Source organism: Toxorhynchites rutilus, chromosome 3 (genome assembly GCF_029784135.1).
Source record: "Toxorhynchites rutilus septentrionalis strain SRP chromosome 3, ASM2978413v1, whole genome shotgun sequence".
Classification (NCBI taxonomy): Eukaryota; Metazoa; Arthropoda; class Insecta; order Diptera; family Culicidae; genus Toxorhynchites; species Toxorhynchites rutilus.
In genome coordinates this window covers 137,009,393-137,034,539 of record NC_073746.1, presented here as the reverse complement: position 1 = coordinate 137,034,539, position 25,147 = coordinate 137,009,393, and the positions used below count along the sequence as shown (strand labels likewise).

The window sequence follows — 25,147 nt, the reverse complement described above, 5'->3', positions numbered from 1 at the left end:
AGTAATAGTAATAGTAATAGTAATAGTAATAGTAATAGTAATAGTAATAGTAATAGTAATAGTAATAGTAATAGTAATAGTAATAGTAATAGTAATAGTAATAGTAATAGTAATAGTAATAGTAATAGTAATAGTAATAGTAATAGTAATAGTAATAGTAATAGTAATAGTAATAGTAATAGTAATAGTAATAGTAATAGTAATAGTAATAGTAATAGTAATAGTAATAGTAATAGTAATAGTAATAGTAATAGTAATAGTAATAGTAATAGTAATAGTAATAGTAATATTAATAGTAATAGTAATAGTAATAGTAATAGTAATAGTAATAGTAATAGTAATAGTAATAGTAATAGTAATAGTAATAGTAATAGTAATAGTAATAGTAATAGTAATAGTAATAGTAATAGTAATAGTAATAGTAATAGTAATAGTAATAGTAATAGTAATAGTAATAGTAATAGTAATAGTAATAGTAATAGTTATTGTTATAGTTATAGTTATAGTTATAGTTATAGTTATAGTTATAGTTATAGTTATAGTTATAGTTATAGTTATAGTAATGATAATAGTAATAGTAATAGTGATAGCAATTTTTTTTATTTCTTAACTAATTTTCTTCGGAATATTTTCATAATGTACTGTATTTTATTAGCCAAATCATTTCATTTGATACCGATATTGAGGGGATTGCAAAAAATACATAGTCGGTCGTTTAGTGGTGACGACCTTTTTGAATTTATGTAGTTCATACAGCACTGTGTCCTCCAAGTCAACCCATTCAACCATTTTCAGCGGCGGCCGAACTAAATTTTTCAAGATCATGAAATACGTAGTTTTAAAATGACAGCAGAGATAAAGATATGTTCCAAATTTCAGATCAATCGATCAACAGGAAGGGGGTTAGATTTCTATTAATGTGGGACAGCGCACGTTAAGGTTAAGCTAAATAAAACCGTTTAATAAAAATGAGAAAAAGATACCGGATAAGACTATATAAACTGCTATGGATGGCATGAAGCGAAAGTGCCGAGAATCATACCGAACAGCCATCAATAATTGATTCATCATATGTAAATGAATTTGGTTTTTATCCTATAAACACAAGGGAATTGAGAGTAAATTTAAATAATTGAAATAATTTCGTGTTGCCCTGTATAACATGAATCTGTTCGGCGTGACTGTAACTATAACGGCGTGACTGAAGTTGAGAGCTGTAACTCAATGTAATGTAACAAATAATCGTAAATTATTGCTTGAAACTGTCAATTTCGATGGTATTTCGCAATCCTAGACTGAGCGACAAAAAGATAACAGCAAAATAGAACCCTCACACCATTCATTTTTCTCGCTAGTCAACCATCATTCCAACCGAAATAAATTATAATCTCTGCGCGTAGGAATAAACAAAAACCAAAGTGTTGATGTCACCGAAAAAAAAAACCCTGATTACACCCCGAACGGTATGCGAGGCAGTTTTTTTTTTGTTCTTCCGCTCGAGGTTGAAAGGGTGTCACAGGATGGTCACCTTTTTGATTGATGTCACTCGGAGCTCTGTGGGGGTCGTGGGAGGATGAATTATCCGGTAGGTGTGACGTGCGACGCTTTCTAGATTTTTTGTTTAGTGGTGTTAAAATGGGCATGTTGCTGACAGCGTTGATTGGCATTTTTTTTTTTTTGGAAAATTTAGGTTTTAGAATTAATAGTGTCAATGCCAATATTACTCCCTGCACAAGGTGACAAGCCAGTATCCAAAACCGTATAGATACCTGTATCTGTAAGGGCTCTTCTACTCTAACTTTATAGAGGGGGATCCAATAAAACCCAAGAAGGCACGAAAAATGACATAACGAATGAGGTAAATAGTCAAATCTGGTGAATGGGGTGAAAAGTAATTTTACGGGCAGATCCCTAAAAAAAGTTACGTTGGAAAATTATTTTTACATCTTAGTAAAGTAACAAAATTTGATCGCAGGACTCAACATCCTCGCTAGGGCTCCACTACACATGACGCCGAACTACTTAGCCATCGATTGCATCTGATTGCTCCCTTTTGGCCCTAAAAAGCGTTGACATTATGACGGGTGGATAAGCGGGCAAAGGAAAAATACATTATCACGAGCGCGTACTTGCTGATGGAAAAATAATGGAGAGAACGAGCTCGCAAAAGAAACGGTGGGTGGAGAGCGCCTGGACCATCGCCGTGACGGGGAACTGGATGGTGGTTGGTAGGAGCGGGGATAATATTGTGTGGAACATCGCACGATGTGGGGAATAGTCTTAATCGGGTTAATCAGAGAGTCGCAATAAAAGAATCGTGTTTGGCTGACCTTTTTTTTTTGGTTCCACTACCACCAGGCTACCAGGTTGTCTGAGGGATGACGGTTTGATGCTGGCCCAAACATGTCCGGATGGGATGGAAACATTGTGATAAAGAGCTTTGCGGTCAGACTGGAGTGTATGTGTGTGCGGCGGGGGAAAGGGACTATGTGCCCTCAGAAATTGCTGTGTTAAGTTCCTTTTTTCATTCAGCATTTTCCCTGAATATAAGGGGAGTAAATTATTGTCAAATATTGAAAATGGTGTCAATGTGATTTTGGTTAAAGGGTTAAATTGATTACGGTTGAACAAAAATAAAAGGTTCCGGGTATGAAAGAATATATTGCCAGCATGTCGAATGAGATTTGGATTGTGTGCGTATTTTCTTTTTCCGGGTAATGAAAATATATCTTTGTAATCAGTGCAAAAAAATATGTGTGAATCATTTTAATTCAAACCACATGCCACTTCCAATTTATACCAGCAAATGGTTAGCAATTTCTTCAAGAATCAAATCATCCGATGAGCGAACATTTTGAATTTGATTGGAGTAGCGCATTTGTTATGCTTCCTTCTGTGTCTGTATTTCGGAACAATTCAAGTTAATTAAATTCAGATACCTTGCCACCGACGAGCAAGAATTCTCTCAGTATCAGATAATTAAAATAAAATGGATTTGAAGTTGAGAGCGAACCAATCAGAAACATTTACATTTACAGGAAGAAATTCCAATTTTTACACCACTTTTATTATTCGTGTTGATGACGTACCGAAAAACAGACTTTGAGCTCAGCATCAGCGCCAGAGATAAAAAGCGAACCCAGCGTTTTATGATTTGATGGCTCAATTTCTGTACACCATTCGAAACAATTTTCTGTTCACCACCCACCGAACCATCAAATTTTAATGAATTATTCATGCGCTGGCGGACCGTACGAAACAGAGAAGCAGCCTTCAACCTTCACAAGTCTCCCCGATTCGGTTTCGGGTTTCCGAAGGTTGGATTCCGGGGGATGTCATTAGGCACACCGCAAGCCAGAAAAAGTTACCTCACTCGTTATCCCACCTAGCCCCTCGCCGAAGCCAATCCCGAAACCCCTAAATTCGTATCGAATACACTAAATCGGCGTTCGGTGGCGTCAGAATTCAATTTGTTCAAATGCTGTGTCAGCAAAGACCCAACGATGGGATGAGGAGCAGAAAAAATGTAAGCAACACTCAAAACAAACAGAAAACATAGAACCCCCATGTTTGTACAAACAACCAGCAAGACATCGATCGTGTACATAGCTACGGAGGCGCCTCGAATCGGACTGGTTTTGCCCCCGAGGTTCGTTCACATCAAACGACAACACTTCAACTCCCAAATCGCACATCCCCCACGCCCCTCGGGGATTGACTCTTCCTTTTCCCGGGGATCCTTATTCCAGTGATTTGTTCATTTTGACGAATTTTGGTTCCCTTCCGCTAGGCCTTCTGCGAAGGGAGGGGAGAAAAACTTTTATTGAGTTCGATTTTTCTTTCCAAGTGTTTGAGCAAGCACTTTTCCATCAACTTATGTACTATTTGCTCGAGATTGCACGGCATTTGGCATGAGTCTGGCAAGCAAGATGTTTCCCGGCACGGGGATTGCTTTCGGCTTCCGGTGTTCGCTTCAGTGAACGTCATCAATGGCTCTAGTCGCGAGATTTGCAACGACAGAAAACGAAATGCTCGGGAATGAACTTTTCATTTCCCGCTGCAATCCGATGCTGTCGCATGGAACACAGCTTCGTTCGTAAACTCGTTGTGTAGTCAATATCAGTATCAATAACTCTCAGACTGAACATCAGTTTTTGATTGTACCAAAAAAAAGTTCATACAGTATCAAGGGGGATCCAACTAAGGCCGGTTGGAATGCAAGGCTGTTTTACACGACCACGCTATCCACATATCCACTGGTGCTGTTGCATAAATGCGTGATGATATTACATCTCATTATAAAATGAAGTTGGAAAGTGTTTTCTGAGAGTAAAAAGGAGAGCATAAACGTGAATATCTTTCTCGGTCTGGGCCGTGTATGTGGCCAAGTATGCAAAAATATTTAATGTGTGCTTATTTGCAATGTGTCTTTTGTTTCGTTCATATATGCTCTTATATTGCCATAGCATACATACAATACAAATGATGTACCAGTATGAGGGAGTAGCGCATTTTATTAGCAGAAAATGAAATTAACACCAAGTTGAAATTATAAAATTCTACTTAATATTTTTTGAAGTTATGGCATTTGTAGCGATAATTGGATGAATGATACTAGCTAGCTTATTTTACGATACAATTAAGTAGCCACATCGGTTGCGCGTTCGGTAACCAGCGATCGATCGTAAGTTCAAAACTCAGGGCCCTCATTCACCATCTTTGTGTTGTTACAGAATAAAGGGTGTGTCACATCAAATTGCATCACGGAAAAAACGCTGTAGAAATTTAATTTTTAGGGAATTATATCTTCAGCTTTCGCTTATAATCAGATAAGAGTGTATAGATCACGTTGGCCATGCTTCACTGTCAATTTTTCGTAAATTTGGAAAAATGTCGTCGAACGAAAAAGAGCGTCGTGAATTAATCCTGCGCACTAATTTCGAGAATCCGGAGTTGTCACATCGGGACATCGGTAAGATGCTGGGAATCATCCAATCCACGGTCAGCAGAGTACTAAAACGATACTTCGAGAACCTAACCATCGACCGGAAGGTGAAGAACGGCAAAAATGGATGCTCCGTCAGTGAAAAAGATCACAAGCACGTAGTTAAGCAGTTTAGACGTGATCCGAGAAGTTCGGTCCGGGATGTCGTCAATAAGCTGAATTTGTCAAGTTCATTCGTCCAGCGGACCAAGCAGCGGGAGGGCCTGCGTACATACAAGGTTCAGAAGGCTCCTAACCGCGACGAAAGGCAAAACATGGTGAGGAAGACGCGAGCCCGGAAGCTGTACATCGAAATGCTGACGAAGCCGCATTGCCTGGTAATGGACGACGAAACCTACGTCAAAGCGGACTTTCGTCAGCTGCCGGGCCTGTTGTTCTTCTCCGCAGAGGACAAATTCAGCGTTCCGGAGGAGATTCGCAAGCAGAAACTATCCAAGTTTGCCAAAAAGTACATGGTGTGGCAAGCGATCTGCTCTTGCGGAAAGCGGAGCGCCCCCTTCGTGATGACCGGCACGGTAAACGGGCAGGTTTACCTTAAGGAGTGCATACAGGAGCGCTTACTACCACTATTGAAGCAGCACGAGGGCCCGACCATCTTCTGACCCGATCTCGCTTCGTGCCACTATTCAAAGGACGTGTTGGAGTGGTACGAAGCCAACGGAGTCACCTTCGTGCCAAAGGAAATGAACCCGCTCAACGCGCCGGAGCTTCGCCCAATAGAGAAATATTGGGCGATTATGAAGCAGGCCCTCCGGAAGAACCCAAAAGTTGTCAAATCGGAGGCGGACTTCAAGAGAAAATGGATTTCTGTTTAAAAAAAAACTGCAACCTGACGTTGTACAGAACCTTATGGACGGGGTAAAGAGGAAGGTGCGAGCATACGGGCTTGGGCTCGAAGTATGAATAAAAAGAAAATGCCAAGAGTTGTTTTTTATTTTATTAATTCATTATTTTTACAGGCTCAGTTACTTAAGTTTAAAGGAGCCGAATTCTTAAATATAATTTTAAAACTATATATATATATATATATATAAACAATTTTCTTACATCTATGGTTAGTAAGGTGGAAAACCGATTACTCGCGGTGTACTCGAGTTTAGGAGGGTGACATATTTTTAGGAGAAGGATGGGATATAAGGAAATTGTAACAATGTTGATGAACACTCATTTCTTAAATCTATTCGTATATCTATAGTGTATTTACATTTCAACTTATTCTACTATTTATAGCAAGGGGATGAATTACCCGTAAAGGAAGGAAAGGAGGGTATAAGAATGTAGGGACAATCACACACGAAGATCTATAGCTTTAAGGAAAACATATATATGGGACATGTAATCAAGGTCTAACCGAGCCAACACATCTCTCACCGGCACATTGGGCTGCCTTCCTCTAGCCCGAAGGGAGTTTTCTAAATTCGATCTGGCAACAAGATAAACCTCACACGACCAAACAACGTGTTCGATGTCGTGGTAACCTCGGCCACAAATGCAGAGATTGCTACCGGCCAGATTGAAACGAAAGAGTAACGCGTCTAACGAACAGTGATTGGACATGAGTCGGGAGAAGGTGCGAATAAAGTCCCGACTCAAGTCTAGACTTTTGAACCACGGTTTGAGGCTAACCTTAGGGATAATCGAGTGAAACCACCGGCCCAATTCATCTTCATTCCACTTGCGTTGCCAGTTAGCGATGATATTTATGCGGACTAAAGAATAAAATTCATTGAAGACGATTTGACGCTGATAAATATCGCCTTCAATTGCACCTACCTTTGCTAATGATTCAGCCCTCTCATTACCCGGAATGGAGCAATGTGAAGGGGCCCAGATAAATGTAATGACATAACAGCGTCTGGATAACTCACTCACTCAAAATTTTTCGTATTCTCTCAAGGAAGTACGGCGAGTGCTTTTCCGGCCTCACTGAACGGATAGCTTCGACAGAGCTAAGACTATCCGTTACAATGTAATAGTGTTCAACAGGTCGTGAGGCGACGCTGTCCAGCGCCCAATGAATTGCTGCCAATTCATCAATATAAACTGAGTAAGGATTCTGAAGACTGTGTGAGGTGCTAAAAAATTCGTTGAACACTCCAAATCCTGTGGACTCGTTTATAGTGGACCCATCAGTAATGTACATATTATCACAATTGATACCCCCATACTTTTCATCGAAGATCGTTGGAGCGATCCTCGATCGTTGGTAATCTGAATATCCATGGATATCTTGCTTCATGGACAGATCAAAATGCACAGAGGAATTGATGTAGTCAGGGAAACAAACACGGTTGGGAATATACGAAGAAGGATCAACCTGCATGGAGATGAATTCATGATATGAACTCATGAATCCGGAGTGAAAATTTAGCTCGATCAGCTGCTCAAAATTTCCGATCACCAATGGGTTCATTACACCGGATGAAGAACCGAAGAGATAATAAATTGAAGCGATCTTTTAGTGGGAGTAGGCCTGCCAAAACCTCGAGACTCATAGTATGCGTTGAGGGCATACATCCCAACGCGATACGGAAACAATGCTATTGAATACGCTCGAGTTTAATGAGGTGTGTTTTGGCAGCTGATTGAAAACAGAAACTGCCATACTCCATCACTGAGAGAATAGTTGTTCGATACAACATTATAAGATCTTCGGGATGGGCTCCCCACCAGGTGCCGGTAATTGTACGGAGAAAGTTTATTCTTTGTTGGCATTTTTTACTCAGATACCTAATATGGGCCCCCTAAGTACATTTGGAGTCGAACCAGACCCCAAGATACTTGAATGACGTAGCATGAGGGATCGGTTTACCCAAAAGTTGAAGCTTTGGTTTTGCTGGTCTATGCTTCCTAGAAAAAACCACCATCTCTGTTTTCTCCGTGGAGAATTCGATCCTTAGCCCAATGGCCCAGGTTGAAAAATTGTTCAAGGTATCTTGTAAGGGTTCTTGCAGGTCGGATTCGTTTGATCCTACGACAGACACCACTCCTTCATCTGCAATTTGTCTTAGGCTGCAATTTTGTGTAAGGCAATTGTCGATGTCGCTTACATAGAAGTTGTACAAAAGGGGGCTTAAACATGAGCCCTGGGGGAGGCCCATGTAAGAGAACCGACTTACTGCCGAATCTCCGTGAGAAAAGTTCAAATGTTTCTCACAAAGCAAGTTATATAACATATTATTCAATAGAGGCGGCAGACCCCGAGAGTGTAATTTGTCTGTCAAAACCTCTGTTGAAACAGAATCAAAGGCCCCCTTTATGTCCAAGAATACTGAAGCCATTTGTTTTTTTTTTCGGCGTAAGCCATTTGAATTTCTGAAGAAAGCAACGCAAGACAATCATTCGTCCCCTTGCCCCTGCGGAACCCATATTGTGTATCTGAGAGTAGGCCATTCGTTTCAACCCATCGATCAAGGCGAAACAAGATCATTTTCTCCAACAATTTCCGTATACAAGACAGCATTGCTATTGGGCGGTACGAATCGAAGTCGGACGCAGGTTTTCCGGGTTTTTGAATAGCTATAACTCGTACTTGTCTCCAATCATCTGGAACAATATTATTCTCCAGAAACCGATTGAATAAATTCAACAAGCGATGTTTCGCCACATCAGGGAGGTTTTTCAGCAAGTTGAACTTAATTCTATCCGATCCCGGAGCAGAATTGTTACATAAAAGGAGAGCAAGAGAGAATTCTACCATCGAAAACTCGGAATCAAGATCGCACCTATCTTGCGGTATATCTCGAACAATTTTTCGCACAGGAGCGGAATCAGGACAAACCTTCCGTGCAAAATTAAAAATCCATCGATGTGAATATTCTTCGCTTTCATTCGTTGAAGAGCGATTTTGCATGACAAGCAACAGCTTCGATCCCTTCAATAGGTGGAAGGTCAATTCTAAAAAATGAGTGGCACTTATTGATCCCCAATAGCACCCCTCCGTATCTATCATCACGGTCCAAGCGTATAATATTAAAATCGTGGAAAGAGATATCATCTCGCGAAGAAAGCCAAGTTTCGGACAGAGCAAAAACATTACAATTGAAGTTATGAATTAAAAATTTGAATGTATCCAATTTAGGGATAAGACTACGACAATTCCACTGTAAAACAGCGATATCTCCGACCTCTCTATCTAAATTAGACATCAAGAGAGATAATCATTGCAAGGAGGGGCCATGTTTGCATCAATTGTTGCAAAATTGTCTTTAATACTGGAAGTATTGAGATGACAATGGTTCTGATGGAGTCGGAAACATTAAAACACTTGTAGATTTGATCCAAAAGGTCAGACAACTTTATAAATCCCGATTGGGAAGTTGAGCTGGACGGAAAAATAGGGACAGTTGGGGTTTTTGATGTCCCCTCGAGGGTCGTTCGAAGGTGAACTATTCCCACGGAAGCCAGAAGGAACCTGATTTTGCTTGTCCGCTGCACTCGTTTTTTTAGGCAAGCTAACAGGGGGTTTCACCGGCGGGACTTGTTCTTGAACTTTGGGAGTGGTCACATTTTTGCGCCGGGGATTCCTTTTGAAAATAAACGGTGTGCCCCCGCTAGCTGTGTCCGCTTCCATTTCATCAACTGGCAACGTGGAAAAGGTATTATGTGTTGAGATTAGTTGTTCTTGTTGTTGGGACAGTGGCGAAGCGCCCTTTAAAATTTCCGCAAATGTGCGCTTCGAGCGTTCGTTTAAAGAGCGCTTCTGTTTCTCCCAGCGACTCTTGTAAGTTTCACAAGCTGAGAGCACGTGTGGAGTTCCGCCGCAATATGGACACTTATGCTCAGTCGCACTGCAGGATTTGTCCACATGTTGCTCTCCGCAAGTGGCACAGCGCTCCTTGTTGACACAATAATCTGCTGTGAGACCAACTGACTTGCGTTTGTTACAAGTCATGGGCTTTGGCACGAAGAGTCACACAGGTAGTCTCAATTTGTCCCCCATAACGTAGTCAGGGAGGGCGGCACCAGCAAAGGTGACTCGAAACGACTCTGACGGCGTGAATTTAGGTTGGTCCCCATCATGAGAGAGTTTCCCGAGTTGGCGACAGTCCAAGATCTTTACCTCCATTGAGGGGAGCTTCTTGAAGTTGCCTTTTCCTTCTTTTTTTATTTGTTCACTCGTCAGACCCGTTTCAGTTATCACCCCCTCAATTTCTACGTTATGGGAGGGTATAAATGTTCGATATTCGAGAGTGAAGTGTTGGTCAGCAACAATCTCGTTTGCGTGTTTCCGGTCATTCACGACAACTCGCAATTTGTTCGGTCTAACCCTGCGAATTTCAGATACAGAAGAGTATCTGGCCAGATCTTTCATGATCTGAATCACGTTAAGGCTTTTTCCTTTTGGTTTTGGCCGGAGGAAAACAACCCACGGGCCAGTTCCAGGTGCATTTTCTGGATAAACTCTGACACGTGGAGCGGAGACAACAGAGGGAGAAGACGAGGACGAGGACGAGGATTGGGTTGGATCGGTATCATCAGAAGGGGGAAGCGAAATCGATGATGGGAGAGAGGGAGTGGAAGTAACAGGTTGAGAAGGGAGGCTTGCAATTTTTTTAGAGGGGGGCTTGGAAGTATGAGCGGATTCGTCCCCAGAAGAATTATCTTCTTTATGAGGGACTCGTTTATTTTTTTTCCCCGATCTTGTATGGGATTCATTATCGGAGATCTCCATCTCTGGAGATCCTCCACTATCCTCCATTTTACAAAAATTTCTGTCTTATTTCTAATATATTATTGATTTTAACAATAATCTCGAGAAAAAAAATAACAAAACAAAAAAAATTATGATAATAATATTAAACAATGAACAAATGTTGAGTTGAATAATAATATTAATAATAAATATAGCCGCCTACTGCCCTAATCAGGGAGAGATAGAGGCTACGCGCTATGGAGACAACACAATAGCGCAAGAATAGCTTACACGGTCACGTGATAATAATTTCCGTTAACGACAGCCACACGATGGCGATCCCGTTATGCCGATGTTCAACAGCCGCCAAGGGCTGTAAGCTGCAAGAGCGCTGCTTCCTTGGTCCTTTGTTCCACTTCACAAAAGGTCAATTCGAAAGCGGACAGCAATGACCTTCACTCGTACACTATACCAATAGCACAATAGCAAAAGTGGCAACGCACAATACTGACACTGAACTTTACTCGTCAAGAGTTGGATAGCGAATGCCAAGAGTTGTTTAATAGTTTTTATTTTACTGTCTAAAATTTTCAAAAGGATCGGTCTACTGGGCGAATTTCTACAGCGTTTTTTCCGTGATGCAATTTGATGTGACACACCCTTTAACTACGTCCACGCAACAATCATCAGCGATGGAGATCAATCCAGCTCACATTTCTCCTCGCCCACTGATGATTCAGCATCATTTATAAAGATGCTGGGAGGTATAGTCGAATTCTTCCGTTTCGAGTTTACATAGCTCCAGAAGCTCTTTGGGTTTCACCTCAGATTAGTTTGAACTCGCAAAACGTACGATTTGTAGGGCGATGAGATTACGGTACTCGTTGCACGCCAAGTGGAAACTGCGTTTATTTGCCGAGCAACGATTACGTCGAAGTCTGCGTTGCGAAGCATTCCGTTTCCGCTCCAGGCAGGAGAAACAGCAGGTCGACGAGTAGGGACATTTGAATCCATCCAACTATTCAGCACGGCACACAACGTTTCAGCCATTTCGTCAACACTCAGTCCATCGAAAAGAGCATTAACGCCAGTCAGGAAATCAACTAGAGCATGGAAATCAATCTTGCTATAATCTAACGCAAGCTCGGCATTTTCATTCATACCTTGCGACGGTGCATCTTCGTCAATCAGAGGTTGAGAGGAGATGACAAGAGGCGGATGGTGAAGGTCAGCTGGCAGAAGTGGTGAAACGGATCTCGAGATTTCCACAAGCAAATCAGAGGAACAAAAGAACAGGTCGAGAATTCGCCCTATGTGGTTGCACTCAAGATTCCTTTTGCCCAAATTGAGGAAATTCGTGCCATCAATCAACAGGGAGCTAGCCATTGATAACGGAACATAATTCACGGGCTGGATCAGACCATCAGAACTACTCCAGGAAGTTCCAAAATTCCAGGTTGATTATAGTCACCGCATACTACCAAGAGATCGTCATCAGAGCCATTGTTCGCTAGTTCATGAATGGACGCAATATGCCCATTTAGTACGTTGAGGTCCTTGCTCTTGTCTGGCGGAATATAAATTGCACACAGCAGTATCCGCTTGGATCCAATCGTAATCGATGCACACACTTGCTCTAACGTTTCGCCACTGGTTACAGTTATCCTGTTACTGACGAATCGATGGTGTACGGCGATTAGAACTCATCCAAAACTCCATTTCGAATTCGAATTGAATTGATGGCATCGTAGAGCTCCGTCTCAGTTAAAATGATGACATCAAAATTGCAATCCAGGCTGTTGCAATAAAAATCGTCGATCTTGGTCCGTAGTCCGCGAACGTTTTGGTAGTAGATCCATAAACGGCTACCATCGCAGGTTGTGTTCTGCAACACACAACCATCAGGTGCAGGAATAATTGGTGAATGATATAGACACTCACCTCTGGTGGAAACCCTAGAGTTTCCACCATACACAGAACGTCGCGAGGAATGATTATTAGTAATGGTGTCAACCCTAGGGCTTCCACTGACAGAGCCTTAAGTAGTTGCCTGAGTAATGCCGTTGGATCCACGCTAGTTTTTTTAATAGTCGATGAATTCACGGAATAATACACCATCGGGCCAAGTCGATGCGTAGAGAGCGAGGTCTTTCAATGATGGATCCAGCCCGATTTTGAAAGAAACGAAAAAAGTCAGCTTCGCAGTATCAGCCGGTATCAGTAGGACCGGTTAAATTCAAACAACGAGAAGCAATTTTTTGTATGTCGTCAACAGTTGCTAACGGATGCAATCCAGATAGGTATAACCAGAATTTAGGAGCGGGAATCGATGGTGTCAGGCATGGCAGAGACAAGTCACTGAGATCAATTTTTTTGGTCCCACGAGCAGAAGAAGTTCCAATCGCTTCGCCTTCCTTACCACGACGACGTTACCAAGTCTGGGCCATGTATTTTCCATTCTTGGTCGTGTTGGTGGGTGTTCGGCAGAGTTATCAAAGGAGATGCATTTGTCCACTTTATCATTCAACGATTTCACCAATTTGGTCAGCTGTTGGACCTGAACCGGTAAGCCAACGGGTGACGAAGCGGTGTTATTTGTGATCTCATCAAGTACATAGGATTTTAAGCTTCTGCCTCCCAGTTTATCCCGGCATGTTTCACAAATGAAAAAGAAATTAGAATAAGTCCTCTGTTTTGTGGTTCGCCCAGTAATTTTCTATCGGTCGAAACTGGAGGGCCTTTGAGAGGGTTGGCGGATTTCGGTACAATTTAATTAGGTCCATCTCCAGTGATTTGTTGTCAGTTGCTCTTTCTGGGTTATTCCCTGCTGCTCAGACACGGCCTAGACTGACGCTTCCGCAAAAATGTACTTGTTCATAATTTGGCATAATTTGGTTGCTCCGACCTCCCTTCCAAGGCGCAAGACGGTGAGGCTACCTTGCTCTTGGTCTCCCTCTCTAGCATTTGCTGCACTTTACGGACCCTTTCAGATAATACTAACTGTCGGACGATCAGGACCAGGCTTCCAGTCGACGCTCTCATCATTCTCCTGAAGAAAGAGGATGTTTCAAATGTCTGATCGGATAAATCCCGCGGAGACGAAGTGCTTCAGTATGTCCCACTTCTTCGTGCACTGAGGAGAAATTGGCAGTACATGCTAACAAAGCATCGAACGTACTTGTTTCACAATTTTCGCCTAAGTTGCTGTAAATCAACTTATAAGGGAGTCGATGTATTTCTGGAGAAGGCTCAATAAGCGTAGGATTGAGGGAAAATTTAGTTAATTGAATTAAATTTTGTAGTTTTTTTTTTTATCGGCATCCGAAATTTGTCCAATTTTTTTATATGCATACGTTATTTCTTGGTAATGGATAATTCATGTTCTAAATCACGGAGTACACGAAACTAAAAGCTTATAGAGAGTGAAAAGCTGATCGAGTTTTGTTTAAAAATGGATACAAAACTGCGGGTCATTGTGATATTGACCCATTCCAACGTGACGTGACAACGGTTTTACTCACCATAAACAGGAGTTTTTCTCGTTTTCATGTATAAATCACACGATTTCCAAATGGTAAACGATTTTAGAGTGAAATTGAAATTCCTACAAGAATCTTCAGTTGGAGGATATTTTGCAGTTAAATTCGCTTGTTTGCAGCCCAATACTTTTGTGACGTGACAACACCTGTCTTTTTGCGGGTTCCGACTTTTGAACATTAATGTTGTATTTTTAGTTCCGTTTCCAAACATACAAATATACTTTGTTCTATGATTTGTCGATGAAAGATGAACGTAGATTCCTGTATACTCAGTTTTTCAAAAAACTTGCGAGAATATACATTTTGACGGCATGAATTTTGTGACGTGACAAAGCGCTCTGTGCGAATAAACAGTCTCCACGAAGCGTTGTCAAGTCACACAATCAATAAGTTGTATTGAATAAGAATTTCACCATATTCTAGCAAGCGATATACTATTTTTTATGTTTTTTATTACGCTGAATACTTCTTACTTTCTATTGAGATCTCCCCTTCCAATTCCAAAAGTCAATCCTACAGGGGAAGGTGGTCCTAACACGACCTGAACCTACCCTCTTTTGTATCTCAGGAACAGTGCTTCCTACTGAATTTTCAATAGTGTCAAATGAAAGGTGTCATAACGCTGATAATATGATAATATGGTGACTTCTTTCTGGCTCTCTCCATTCTAGCGTTTTAGCGCCATTTTACGTTTTCATTCCTCCAAAAACGGAGAAGAAATATATTCGACCTGTGTGAAAAATGAGTTCTATGTTCTTTTAGGTTGTGAAACATTGCGAAACAAGGCAATTTTAATTGTTTATGGTATGTTCATCAAAATAAGCTATATAAATTGAATCTACCTGTTACCTGTAATACACGGTATATCTTTATTTGTGAAAAGTGAAAAGTTTTTATATCATGATTGTTTAACACGTCCACTCTGGCACTTGCCATCAATGGCTAGCACAATCCTGGTTCATCGAGTGGCGCTCACTACAGGGAGAGCGCATTTGATTTTGCTATCAGAAACTTTTGATAAACTCTTTGTATGCATCCGCGTTCATAACTGTGCAAGGTTTATGTTTGCGTGTTGAAGATGACTTTGACTTTGATCGTTGATCGTCGATGTTTGCGTGTGCATTAGTATGTGCACTTTCTTTGTATAACTCCACACACGTCGCTCTAGGGCTAAGATCTTTCTACTGAAACATTATCGCCCTCTCACTTAAATCCTATCTCTCACTACCAAACATTATTTTTTTATTTCTCTTTGCGCACCCATGGATATATGCCAACATTACCATTCACTAGTGCTCCCGTGGCCGAGTGATTAGCGTCAAATCTAACATGCCGGGGGTTCGGGTGCGATTCCCGTTCTGGTCGGGGAAATTTTTCGTCAAAGAAATTTCCTTCGATTTGCACTGTGGTCACGCGTATTCTAGAGCTTGCCACTCAGAATGCATTCAATGCGTGTTGTTTGGCATAGAAATCTCAATTGAGTACTAATAAAAATGACGCAAGTAATACTACGTTGAGACGGCGAAGTTCCTCTAGGAACGTTAGTGCCAATTAAGAAGAAGAAGACCATTCACGATCGTATTGTGGTACGATCGTGAATGGTCACAAAAGTATTTGACTGATAACAAGCCAATCTAACTATAAAATATTCTCCAACTGATGATTCTTGGTGGATTTTTTTTTAATTTTACTATAACATCGTTTAATTTTGTGTGCTTTATTGATGAAAACGCAAAAAAAAAGTGTTTGCAGTGAACAAAAATGTTGTTACGTCACATTGGAATGGATTGTATACTTTTCGTGACGTGACAACAACTTCTGGAGACAGTTGATACTCCTCTATTTGTGGACCGATCTCAACCAAATTTTGTGGGTTGTTGACCCTCATTGTTTGCTCAGAGAAACCCAAGTATAAAAATGTTTGAACCTATGTTCATCTGATAAACTAAAAAAATGCTCTATTTTTGTGACGTGACAACGCTTCAAAAGTAGAAGGGTCTGAGCCTACGGAAGTTTGACGTAGGACTGTGATTATTCAGAACACTTGGTTATTTTAATTGTAATTCTGTTCATTGTTCAAAAATCTGTTAGTTTAACTCTTTTGAGTGAGTGCGAACACACATCTCCTTACATTCCATACTTTTCCTAATGAAAATGTGTCACCCTTCTAAACTCAAGTCGACCGCGAGTAATCGGTTTCCTATTTTATTAACCAAAGAATTAGGGAAACATGTTAATATATTAATATATGCTAGTAGAAATATAATCAGGAGTATGGCTCCTTTAAACATATGTAACTGAGCCTGTGAAAATAAACGGATAAATAAAACAAAACTCGTTTGAAACTCTAAATAGTACCCATGAAAAGGGCCGTTTGTTGTATGTACTCATAACCTTCAAACGGTTTGTAACAAAAAGAGAAAGACTATAAGCTTCTGGCAGGAAAGTCAACTGTCCAACTGAACATGATTAATGAATATCAGTGGAACACATAACAGGATGGAATGGTCGATGAGGTGTATGTGAATCGGTAAACAAAAAAAAATATCTTCACTGATTACACTGAAAATGAAATTTATGGGGAAGAATCGAAAAAACAAGTTGAAAATACTCACGATTTCGTGATATTTTGAGGTAAAATACACATGAAATCATGGAGTTGTTTTATATTTAATGGATAGCTATGGTATTGAGATCTCTTTCCATTGTCTTATTCTTATTATTAGGCATCGCGAGCAGTAGCTTTTTCGAAGAAATAATGTTCGTTTGCAGACTGTCACAGTCTTATTGATTCTACTGCTCAATCTATCATAGAAGGAATTGAGTCATTGAGAGTTATGAATTGAAGAATATTAATATTCCAATTCGTTTCATTTTTGCGATGTGATGCAATGCCGATCTCAATAAGTTTTCGCATGATAATCGCTGCCTCCTCCTAATGAACGAAAGATCACTGCATGGGTGACACTTTCCTCGTTGCTTTGATGAAATCACGCTTAACTTTTCAATAAGATCTATCTGTTTTGATCGATTATCTTTACTAACTGTCTCTTTCAATTACCACGGCCTGGCATACAGATTTTGCGCCAGTTTTGCCACATAGTTTAATAACCGAGGATCCCTCCTACACTCCTGATCATCGAACATATTAGGGAATGCTTTTCCCGCTGAGTTATTAACGATAGAGATTGTCGATGGTCCTATTGAAAAGTTAAGCGTGAAATCTTGAATGAAGTTTGAGTGATGCATAAAATCTTGCATCTGATTACTTTAACATCTGGCTATCTTATTAGATAGAACGAATTATTGCACGCAATTTTGTGTTACATACAACATTCATGGAAACGAAGTTTGGAGGAAAGAATGCATAATACATGATTTACCTTCGCATCCGCTCGCAAAACATATCTATCTTATTTGTCTCAGATGAAAAAAATGCTGGATAAATTTACCGTCTAATGGTATATATTATAACATACATCGTAAGAACGATTATGCGTAATATGCATTTGAAAACTCTTAATAAACGTTACATTTTTCGTAGAGTGACCCCCCTATATAAAAATCAAAGACGCAGTTCTACGTCAAAATACCTGTTTTTAAAATGCTTGCTTCTTATTTATTACAAAATGAAACGTAGGTCTACCCACGGCTCTTCAAACAAGAATTGAATCACTCATTCAATAGTATATAGACATTGAAGTTTGGTTAAGCATGTGAGATATCTCAAGAAACTCAAAAATAATGCAAACCTAAAATATATTAAATATTAGGCTGTCAAAAAAGTCCTGCGGTATTTTTTTTGAATTTTCATTTGTTCATAATATTAGTTACAATCATCTGTTTTAAGTCAAATATGCGCCGTTTTGTTCGATGACTTGTTCCCAACGAGATGCCATCTTCATAATACTCCCGTCATAGAAGCTCGCTTCCTTATTGGCAAAAAACTCGGATAGCCAATTTTCACAGGTTTGTGGCTAACTTCTGACTACCTAGTTCGTTCGCCATGGACAAAAACAGGTGGTAGTCACTTGGTGCAAGGTCCGGACTATACGGCGGATGCAAAAGAACCTCCCATCCGAGCTCCCGGAGCTTCTGGCGCGTCACCAAAGAAGTGTGTGGCCCGGCGTTGTCCTGATGGAAGACAATGCGGCCTCTGTTTATCAAAGATGGCCTCATGAAGATGAGTGTTACCTTCAAGCGGTCCAGTTGTTGGCAGTACAGGTCCGAATTGAGCGTTTGGCCATAGGGAAGCAGCTCATAATAGATTATTCCTTGACAATCCCACCAAACACACAGCAGAACCTTCCTGGGCGTTAATGAGGGCTTGGCCACCGTCTGAGCCGCTTCAGCGGGCTTGGCCACCGTATGAGCCGCTTCAGCGGGCTTCGACCACGACCGTTTGCACTTCACGATGTCGTAAGTGACCCACTTTTCATCACCAGTCACCATCCTCTTCAGAAACGGGTCGATTTTGTTGCGATTCAGCAGCGATTCACATGCGTCGATACGGTCAAAGATGTTTTTTTGCGTCAACGTGTGTGGCACCCATACATGGAGCTTCTTTGTGAATCAAAGCTTCTTCAAATGGTTAATAACGGTTTGATGACTTATCCCCAGCTCTTGGCCTATGCTGCGGCTGCTACTATGCCGGTCTTTCTCGGCTAATTCAGCGATTCTGTCGCAATTTTCGACGACAGGCCTTCCGGAGCGTGGCGCATCTTCGACGACCTCTACACCAGAACGAAAACGTTGAAACCATCGTTGTGCGGTGGAAATGGAAACTGTATCGGGTCCATAAACTGCACAAATTTTATTGGCAGCTTGAGATGCATTTTTGCCTTTGTCATAGTAGTACTGTAAAATATGTCGGATTTTCTCTTTATTTTGCTCCATATTTGCGACACTATAACTCACGAACGACTTAAACAAACAAAACACTGTCAAGGACTATATTATAGCGCCTTTCCAACCTTTCCAACAAGCTATAGTCGATACAATGAATACAACTAGAACTACGCGCTTACAACGACACCTCGCGGAAATACCGCAGGACTTTTTTGACAGCCTAATATAATGATGTAGTTTTTTAAACTCGCCTCTCTCAAAGGTTGGTGCGTAAAAATTAAATTTGTTACAAAAAATTATGATATAACTAGTGCTTATTCAAATAACGTTTTCAATTTTCTCCTGAAACTAGATTTGAAATTTAGTTCTCTGGTGCATAACCTCATGGAATGGGTCTATCGTATCTACGTTGGGAGCGGATGGAATAAAAAGTGGGAATCGAACCCTTTTTTGCCCCAAAACTGTGGGCTATATTTACATAGAGTTTCTACGTTGTATTTGGTTTGATAAAAAAAGAGAAATCGAAGTTTACAAAAGACTAATTCACGCTTAACTTTTCAAAGGGACCTATCTGTTTTGATCGATTCTCTTCATCGATATTCTCTACCGTTAATAACTCAGCGATAAAAGCATTTCCTGATGTTTTCAACAAACTGGAGCGTAGATGAAAACCTCATTCATCCAATTATATGGAAAAACTGACGCAACATCTGTTTGTGAGGCCGTGGTTATCGGAAGAGAAAGTCAATGAAGAGAATCGATCGAAACAGATAGGTCCTTTTGAAAAGTTAAGCGTGAATTCACTTTAGTTTCAACTGTTTGGAATCAATGAATTGTTGATAACCAAATCGCTTTAAGGGAGTATTCTACACACTGCTTTCAAAAAGTTCTGGGACTACCGCGCGCTAAAATCGGGAAGTGGCGCTATCTCTGCTCCAACGCGCGAACTACTTTCCGCCAATTTCTGACCAGCTACCGTTTCTACCTCAATTCTCAATTCAGTAGCTAGTTTTGGCTCATAAGAATAACGCAGTGATTTTTTGTCGCGTCACAATTTTAATTATGGGGCAGAGAGCCTCCATCGAATTTTGTACCTCCAGGGCAAACAGTGAATGCGGTCTTCTACAAAAGTGTCCTGGAACGATTATTGTCGAGAACGAGTTTGTCGAGTCAGGACAAACCTTCCGTGCAAAATTAAAATCGCTGTTTAGAAGCTCATGAAAAATAAAAAATAAATGACATATAAAAAACGTGTAACGCTATGTAACGCTTATATAATTCATTTTACATGCTGATATATCAGCCCAATACCACCAGCATCGCGATAAACTGTAAACCTCTTAAGCTCAAGAGTGTATACATAAATCGATTATCAATCATCAATAGGATAATAATGGTAAAATAATGAACGTAATAAAGAGAAAACAGCGTACGAGTACAGTTCGTCAGCTTTCTTTTGGGAAAGTTTGCACCAATTCTTGTTTAGAGTGTTCAGCCAACAAACATTTAAATGTGATTCATTTCAATTGATTTTATTTGTATCAACTGAAATTTTTGCAGGGCAGTTTATTCTTCTATGAACCGTAGTGCAAATTACAACAATTATAGCACTTTATATTATTATTGATTGATGTGCATGTGCAAACGTGCTTGAAATTTTAGTTCTCCAATGGTTAATATTGGTTGTGTTTTAATCTAATAATGAAAGGATGAATGACTCCATTTGTTTTGATTCGTAAATGCCCTATATTTTTCAATACGGTTTCTCGTAATGTTTCTTTTACTTTATATGTTCTCCAGTTTACTACCTAACAAGGCATTAATCCATTCCTACGCAACAATCAAACGAACACCTCTAAATACCCTCAAGGTGATAAAACCGTCCACAAAAACCATTTAAAACCCACCGAAAACGGCTCACAGGTGATAAATCATGATGAAGTGAAAGCGATTGACGAATTCGTTCGGGCTTGTACCCCAGCTGCTGCTGGTGCTACACTCACAGTCCAGCTTCTGGCCGACAGGATCGGTTACAAATCCTCAAATCCAAAAAGTTCCACCAAGAGAGGGCAACGAATAAAAATACAGCAACCTGGCAGAAAAAAACACGCGGAAAACCCAATCCAAAGGGGGGGGGGTTGCTTTGTTAGCCTCGTGGGGGATTCCTGAGGATATGATAGGCCGACCGAACTGGGCATGGAATGATGTAACAATTTATTATTTTACGATTGCTGCGGCCATAAACTTACGATTTGATGTTAGGCTGGTTTAACAGGGCGCGATCGATCGAAGAGAGGAAAACAGACCGAGAGACAGCGTTTAGGAGAAAGAACAAGTGTTTAGGCCCGCTGAAATGGGAAATGGCTGAGTCGACAGCCCCCCTCCCCCAAACCGCTCGAAATTGCTCCACCGTTTTTGTGATAATACCCCGTGAGAAGCTTTTTCATTGGAATTACACCAACAAGCTTTAGGAGGGAGTCAAAGCGAGGGGTTGAAAATTTCTCCCGGACTCTAAAGGGAAATGTGGTATTAACAACAAGTCGTAAAACGGGGCACAGATCTAATCCATCTTGATGTTGGTTTAAGCATCTGCAATAATCAACAAGCACAAAGGCTAGCGGTTAGCTGGAACCGAGATATTAATTACTCAATCAAAGACGTGACGAGATGTGAAGTTGATAATATGGTTTCTCGATAAATGCAGCTACAAATGTTTGTTAGCTTACGGCTTTGATACGGCTAAATGGTTCGACGCCTGTAAGTTACCTGTAGAAGAGAAGAAGAAAAACTCTGGTTAGTACAGCATGTAACTTGTATCATACAGCAGATAATTGAACTAAAGTTTAACCACATTATCCTGAATTAAACGTAAACCTTCTCTAATGCACATTCCAAACAAACAATACAACCCAACAATTATGGAATACTCGAGGTAAAGTTCAAACTTATACGATTCATTAACTGTAATAACGATAATGAAAGTTTGTAAATAAACCAAACTGTAAACATTCTATTCCTTCCCAACGATAGCGACTTCCGCCGTGTGGATACTCACAAATCAGTTTGAAAATAAGAAAACAACAACAACCCCAAGGTGTTGGCAAATATTTTATTAACAACCGCCAGCGAGGGGAAAACTATTTAGCAGAGAATTTCTTGAGTTAAACAAAGGAAAGAACGGAAAAAATGCTCCACCCGCGCACAATCTTGTTCGGGTCTTTCCCGTGGAAAATCAGCGCGCTAAGAAAATGCCACATGCGGAAAAATATATACACGCAGAGACGGGTGGTAAGGTGAAGCACATCGTATTTATTTAAAGTTCAAAGTTTTCAAAGTTACACGCAGTGGCGAGTGGCAGCGAGTGCATACGGGCACCTACTTGCCGTGTGGGACAGGCAGAGAGGTATGAAAAATTACACGCTTTCACCAGTGTTGCCATTTCTAATATAAGGAACAGATATTTCGGTAATAAACAGGTTTCATTTAACCTTTTTTTTTTGTATTACCACACTGTATTAAAAAATCATTTTTTATACACAGCGGTTCAAAGGAGCCAGATTAGAATGCGTTTACATTATTGCTTAATTCTATGAAAATTGTATGGAAGATCGACTCCACGCGAACGACTAAAGGTAAGTAGAGTGACATATTCTGTTCATGAAAGAAATTGAGCCAATATTCACAATCATATATGATGATCAATAATGTCAAGGGAACACTATCCGCTGTCTGTCTTACCGACGTTTCCCCTACTTGGCTTGTTAATCTACAGGTTAGCCCGTTCCGTTCATTTGTATTAATAATTTTTGATTGTTCTGCTTTATATTTTGAATGGTGGTTAATTTCTTATTCATAATCACTGCACCAAGATTCATTACCAGCAATCACATTGAACAGAAAATCTGAACAGAATAAACAAGATCAACGAACAACGAAACGTTTCTATGGTGTATAGACATTCCTCCTCCCTCTCTAAGGGGTGGAGAAACTGAATCAAGGAATTATACTAATATAAGGGGCAATAAATGTTTCTATAGTGGTTTGACACTCGCATAACTCGAGAATCAATCAAGCAAACGGAACTAAATTTGGGGTGTGAGGGTTTTTAGGTACGAGAAATGTTTTTATGATGGTATGACACCCCTCCCTCCTCTGGAATGGAGAGGGGACCCCATAAAAACATTACACATGATTCAACCAAACATGACAATTGAAAATTTTCGGAAAACTCTGAAGGGGAATAGAAAAATTCGGATAATTCAATTCCCAAATGTTCTATAACTACATAGTTACAAGCATTGTTTACTTAAAAAGTTTTTTTTTCCTATTTTTATTTTCTAGTTTTTGATACATTATCTGTATGCTGTACAATAAAACTATTCAACCTTTTTTGAATTTTTATTTCTTACCTAATTTTCTCCAGAATATTTTGATAATGTACTGTATTCTATTAGTCCAATAATTTCATTCGATACCGATATTGGAAAGATTACAAAAAAAACATACACTTTTTTGAATTTATGTTGTTCATAATGTAGTGTGTTCTCCAAGTCAAGCCATTCAGCAATTTTTTACCGGCGGCCAAATAGGATTTTCAAGATAATGGAATACACAGTACAGGGCGGACTCGATTATCGAGAGTATTGTTTTTTTTTCACTCCGGATAATCGAGTCAAAACATTTTTTGTCTTTATTTGTTTTTTTTCATGTATTTTTGGTTTTTTGAAAATAAAAGAGGAAATTGATTTTTGATTCAGCCCCTTAAAGTTAGAAAACACTTTTCTCACATGAAAAAAAAATTAATTTATCCAGATTATCTCTGGAGGTGATAGACGATCATATTTGATGAAAAAAATCCTGCTACGCATAAAGGGTGTGTCACATCAAATTGCATCACGGAAAAAACGCTGTAGAAATTCGCCCAGTAGACCGATCCTTTTGAAAATTTTAGACAGTAAAAAAAAACTATTAAACAACTTTTGGCATTTTCTTTTTATTCATACTTCGAGCCCAAGCCCGTATGCTCGTACCTTCCTCTTTACCCCGTCCATAAGATTCTGTACAACGTCAGGTTGTAGTTTTTTTTTTTGAACAGAAATCCATTTTCTCTTGAAGTCCGCCTCCGATTTGACAACTTTTGGGTTCTTCCGGAGAGCCTGCTTCATAATCGCCCAATATTTGTCTATTGGGCGAAGCTCCGGCGCGTTGGGCGGGTTCATTTCCTTTGGCACGAAGGTGACTCCGTTGGCTTCGTACCACTCCAACACGTCCTTTGAATAGTGGCACGAAGCGAGATCCGGCCAGAAGATGGTCGGGCCCTCGTGCTGCTTCAATAGTGGTAGTAAGCGCTTCTGTAGGCACTCCTTATGGTAAACCTGCCCGTTTACCGTGCCGGTCATCACGAAGGGGGCGCTCCGCTTTCCGCAAGAGCAGATCGCTTGCCACACCATGTACTTTTTGGCAAACTTGGATAGTTTCTGCTTGCGAATCTCCTCCGGAACGCTGAATTTGTCCTCTGCGGAGAAGAACAACAGGCCCGGCAGCTGACGAAAGTCTGCTTTGACGTAGGTTTCGTCGACCATTACCAGGCAATGCGGCTTCGTCAGCATTTCGGTGTACAGCTTCCGGGCTCGCGTCTTCCCCACCATGTTTTGCCTTTCGTCGCGGTTAGGAGCCTTCTAAACCTTGAATGTACGCAGGCCCTCCCTCTGCTTGGTCCGCTGGACAAATGAACTTGACAAATTCAGCTTATTGGCGACATCCCGGACCGAACTTCTCGGATCACGTCTAAACTGCTTAACTACGCGCTTGTGATCTTTTTCACTGACGGAGCATCCATTTTTGCCGTTCTTCACCTTCCGGTCGATGGTTAGGTTCTCGAAGTATCGGTTTAGTACTCTGCTGACCGTGGATTGGACGATTCCCAGCATCTTACCGATGTCCCGATGTGACAACTCCGGATTCTCGAAATGAGTGCACAGGATTAATTCACGACGCTCTTTTTCGTTCGACGACATTTTTCCTAATTTACGAAAAATTGACAGTGAAGCATGGCCAACGTGATCTATACACTCTTATCTGATTATAAGCGAAAGCTGAAGATATAATTCCTAAAAATTA

General features: G+C 40.4%; 1 protein-coding gene across 2 annotated transcripts in view; it reads right to left on the bottom strand.

Annotated features, from left to right (window-relative positions):
- Window positions 1–25,147, bottom strand: part of LOC129780282 (neural cell adhesion molecule 1-like) — an 876,690-nt gene that overhangs the window by 768,870 nt on the left and 82,673 nt on the right. Inside the window, exon 2 of one of the 2 annotated variants that reach the window (XM_055788355.1) lies at window positions 21,754–21,793. The exons of the other annotated variant lie outside the window; for it this stretch is intronic. The gene's annotated coding sequence lies outside the window, so the exon portion shown is untranslated. The remainder of the gene's footprint in view (window positions 1–21,753; window positions 21,794–25,147) is intronic. 2 annotated transcript variants of the gene reach the window in all.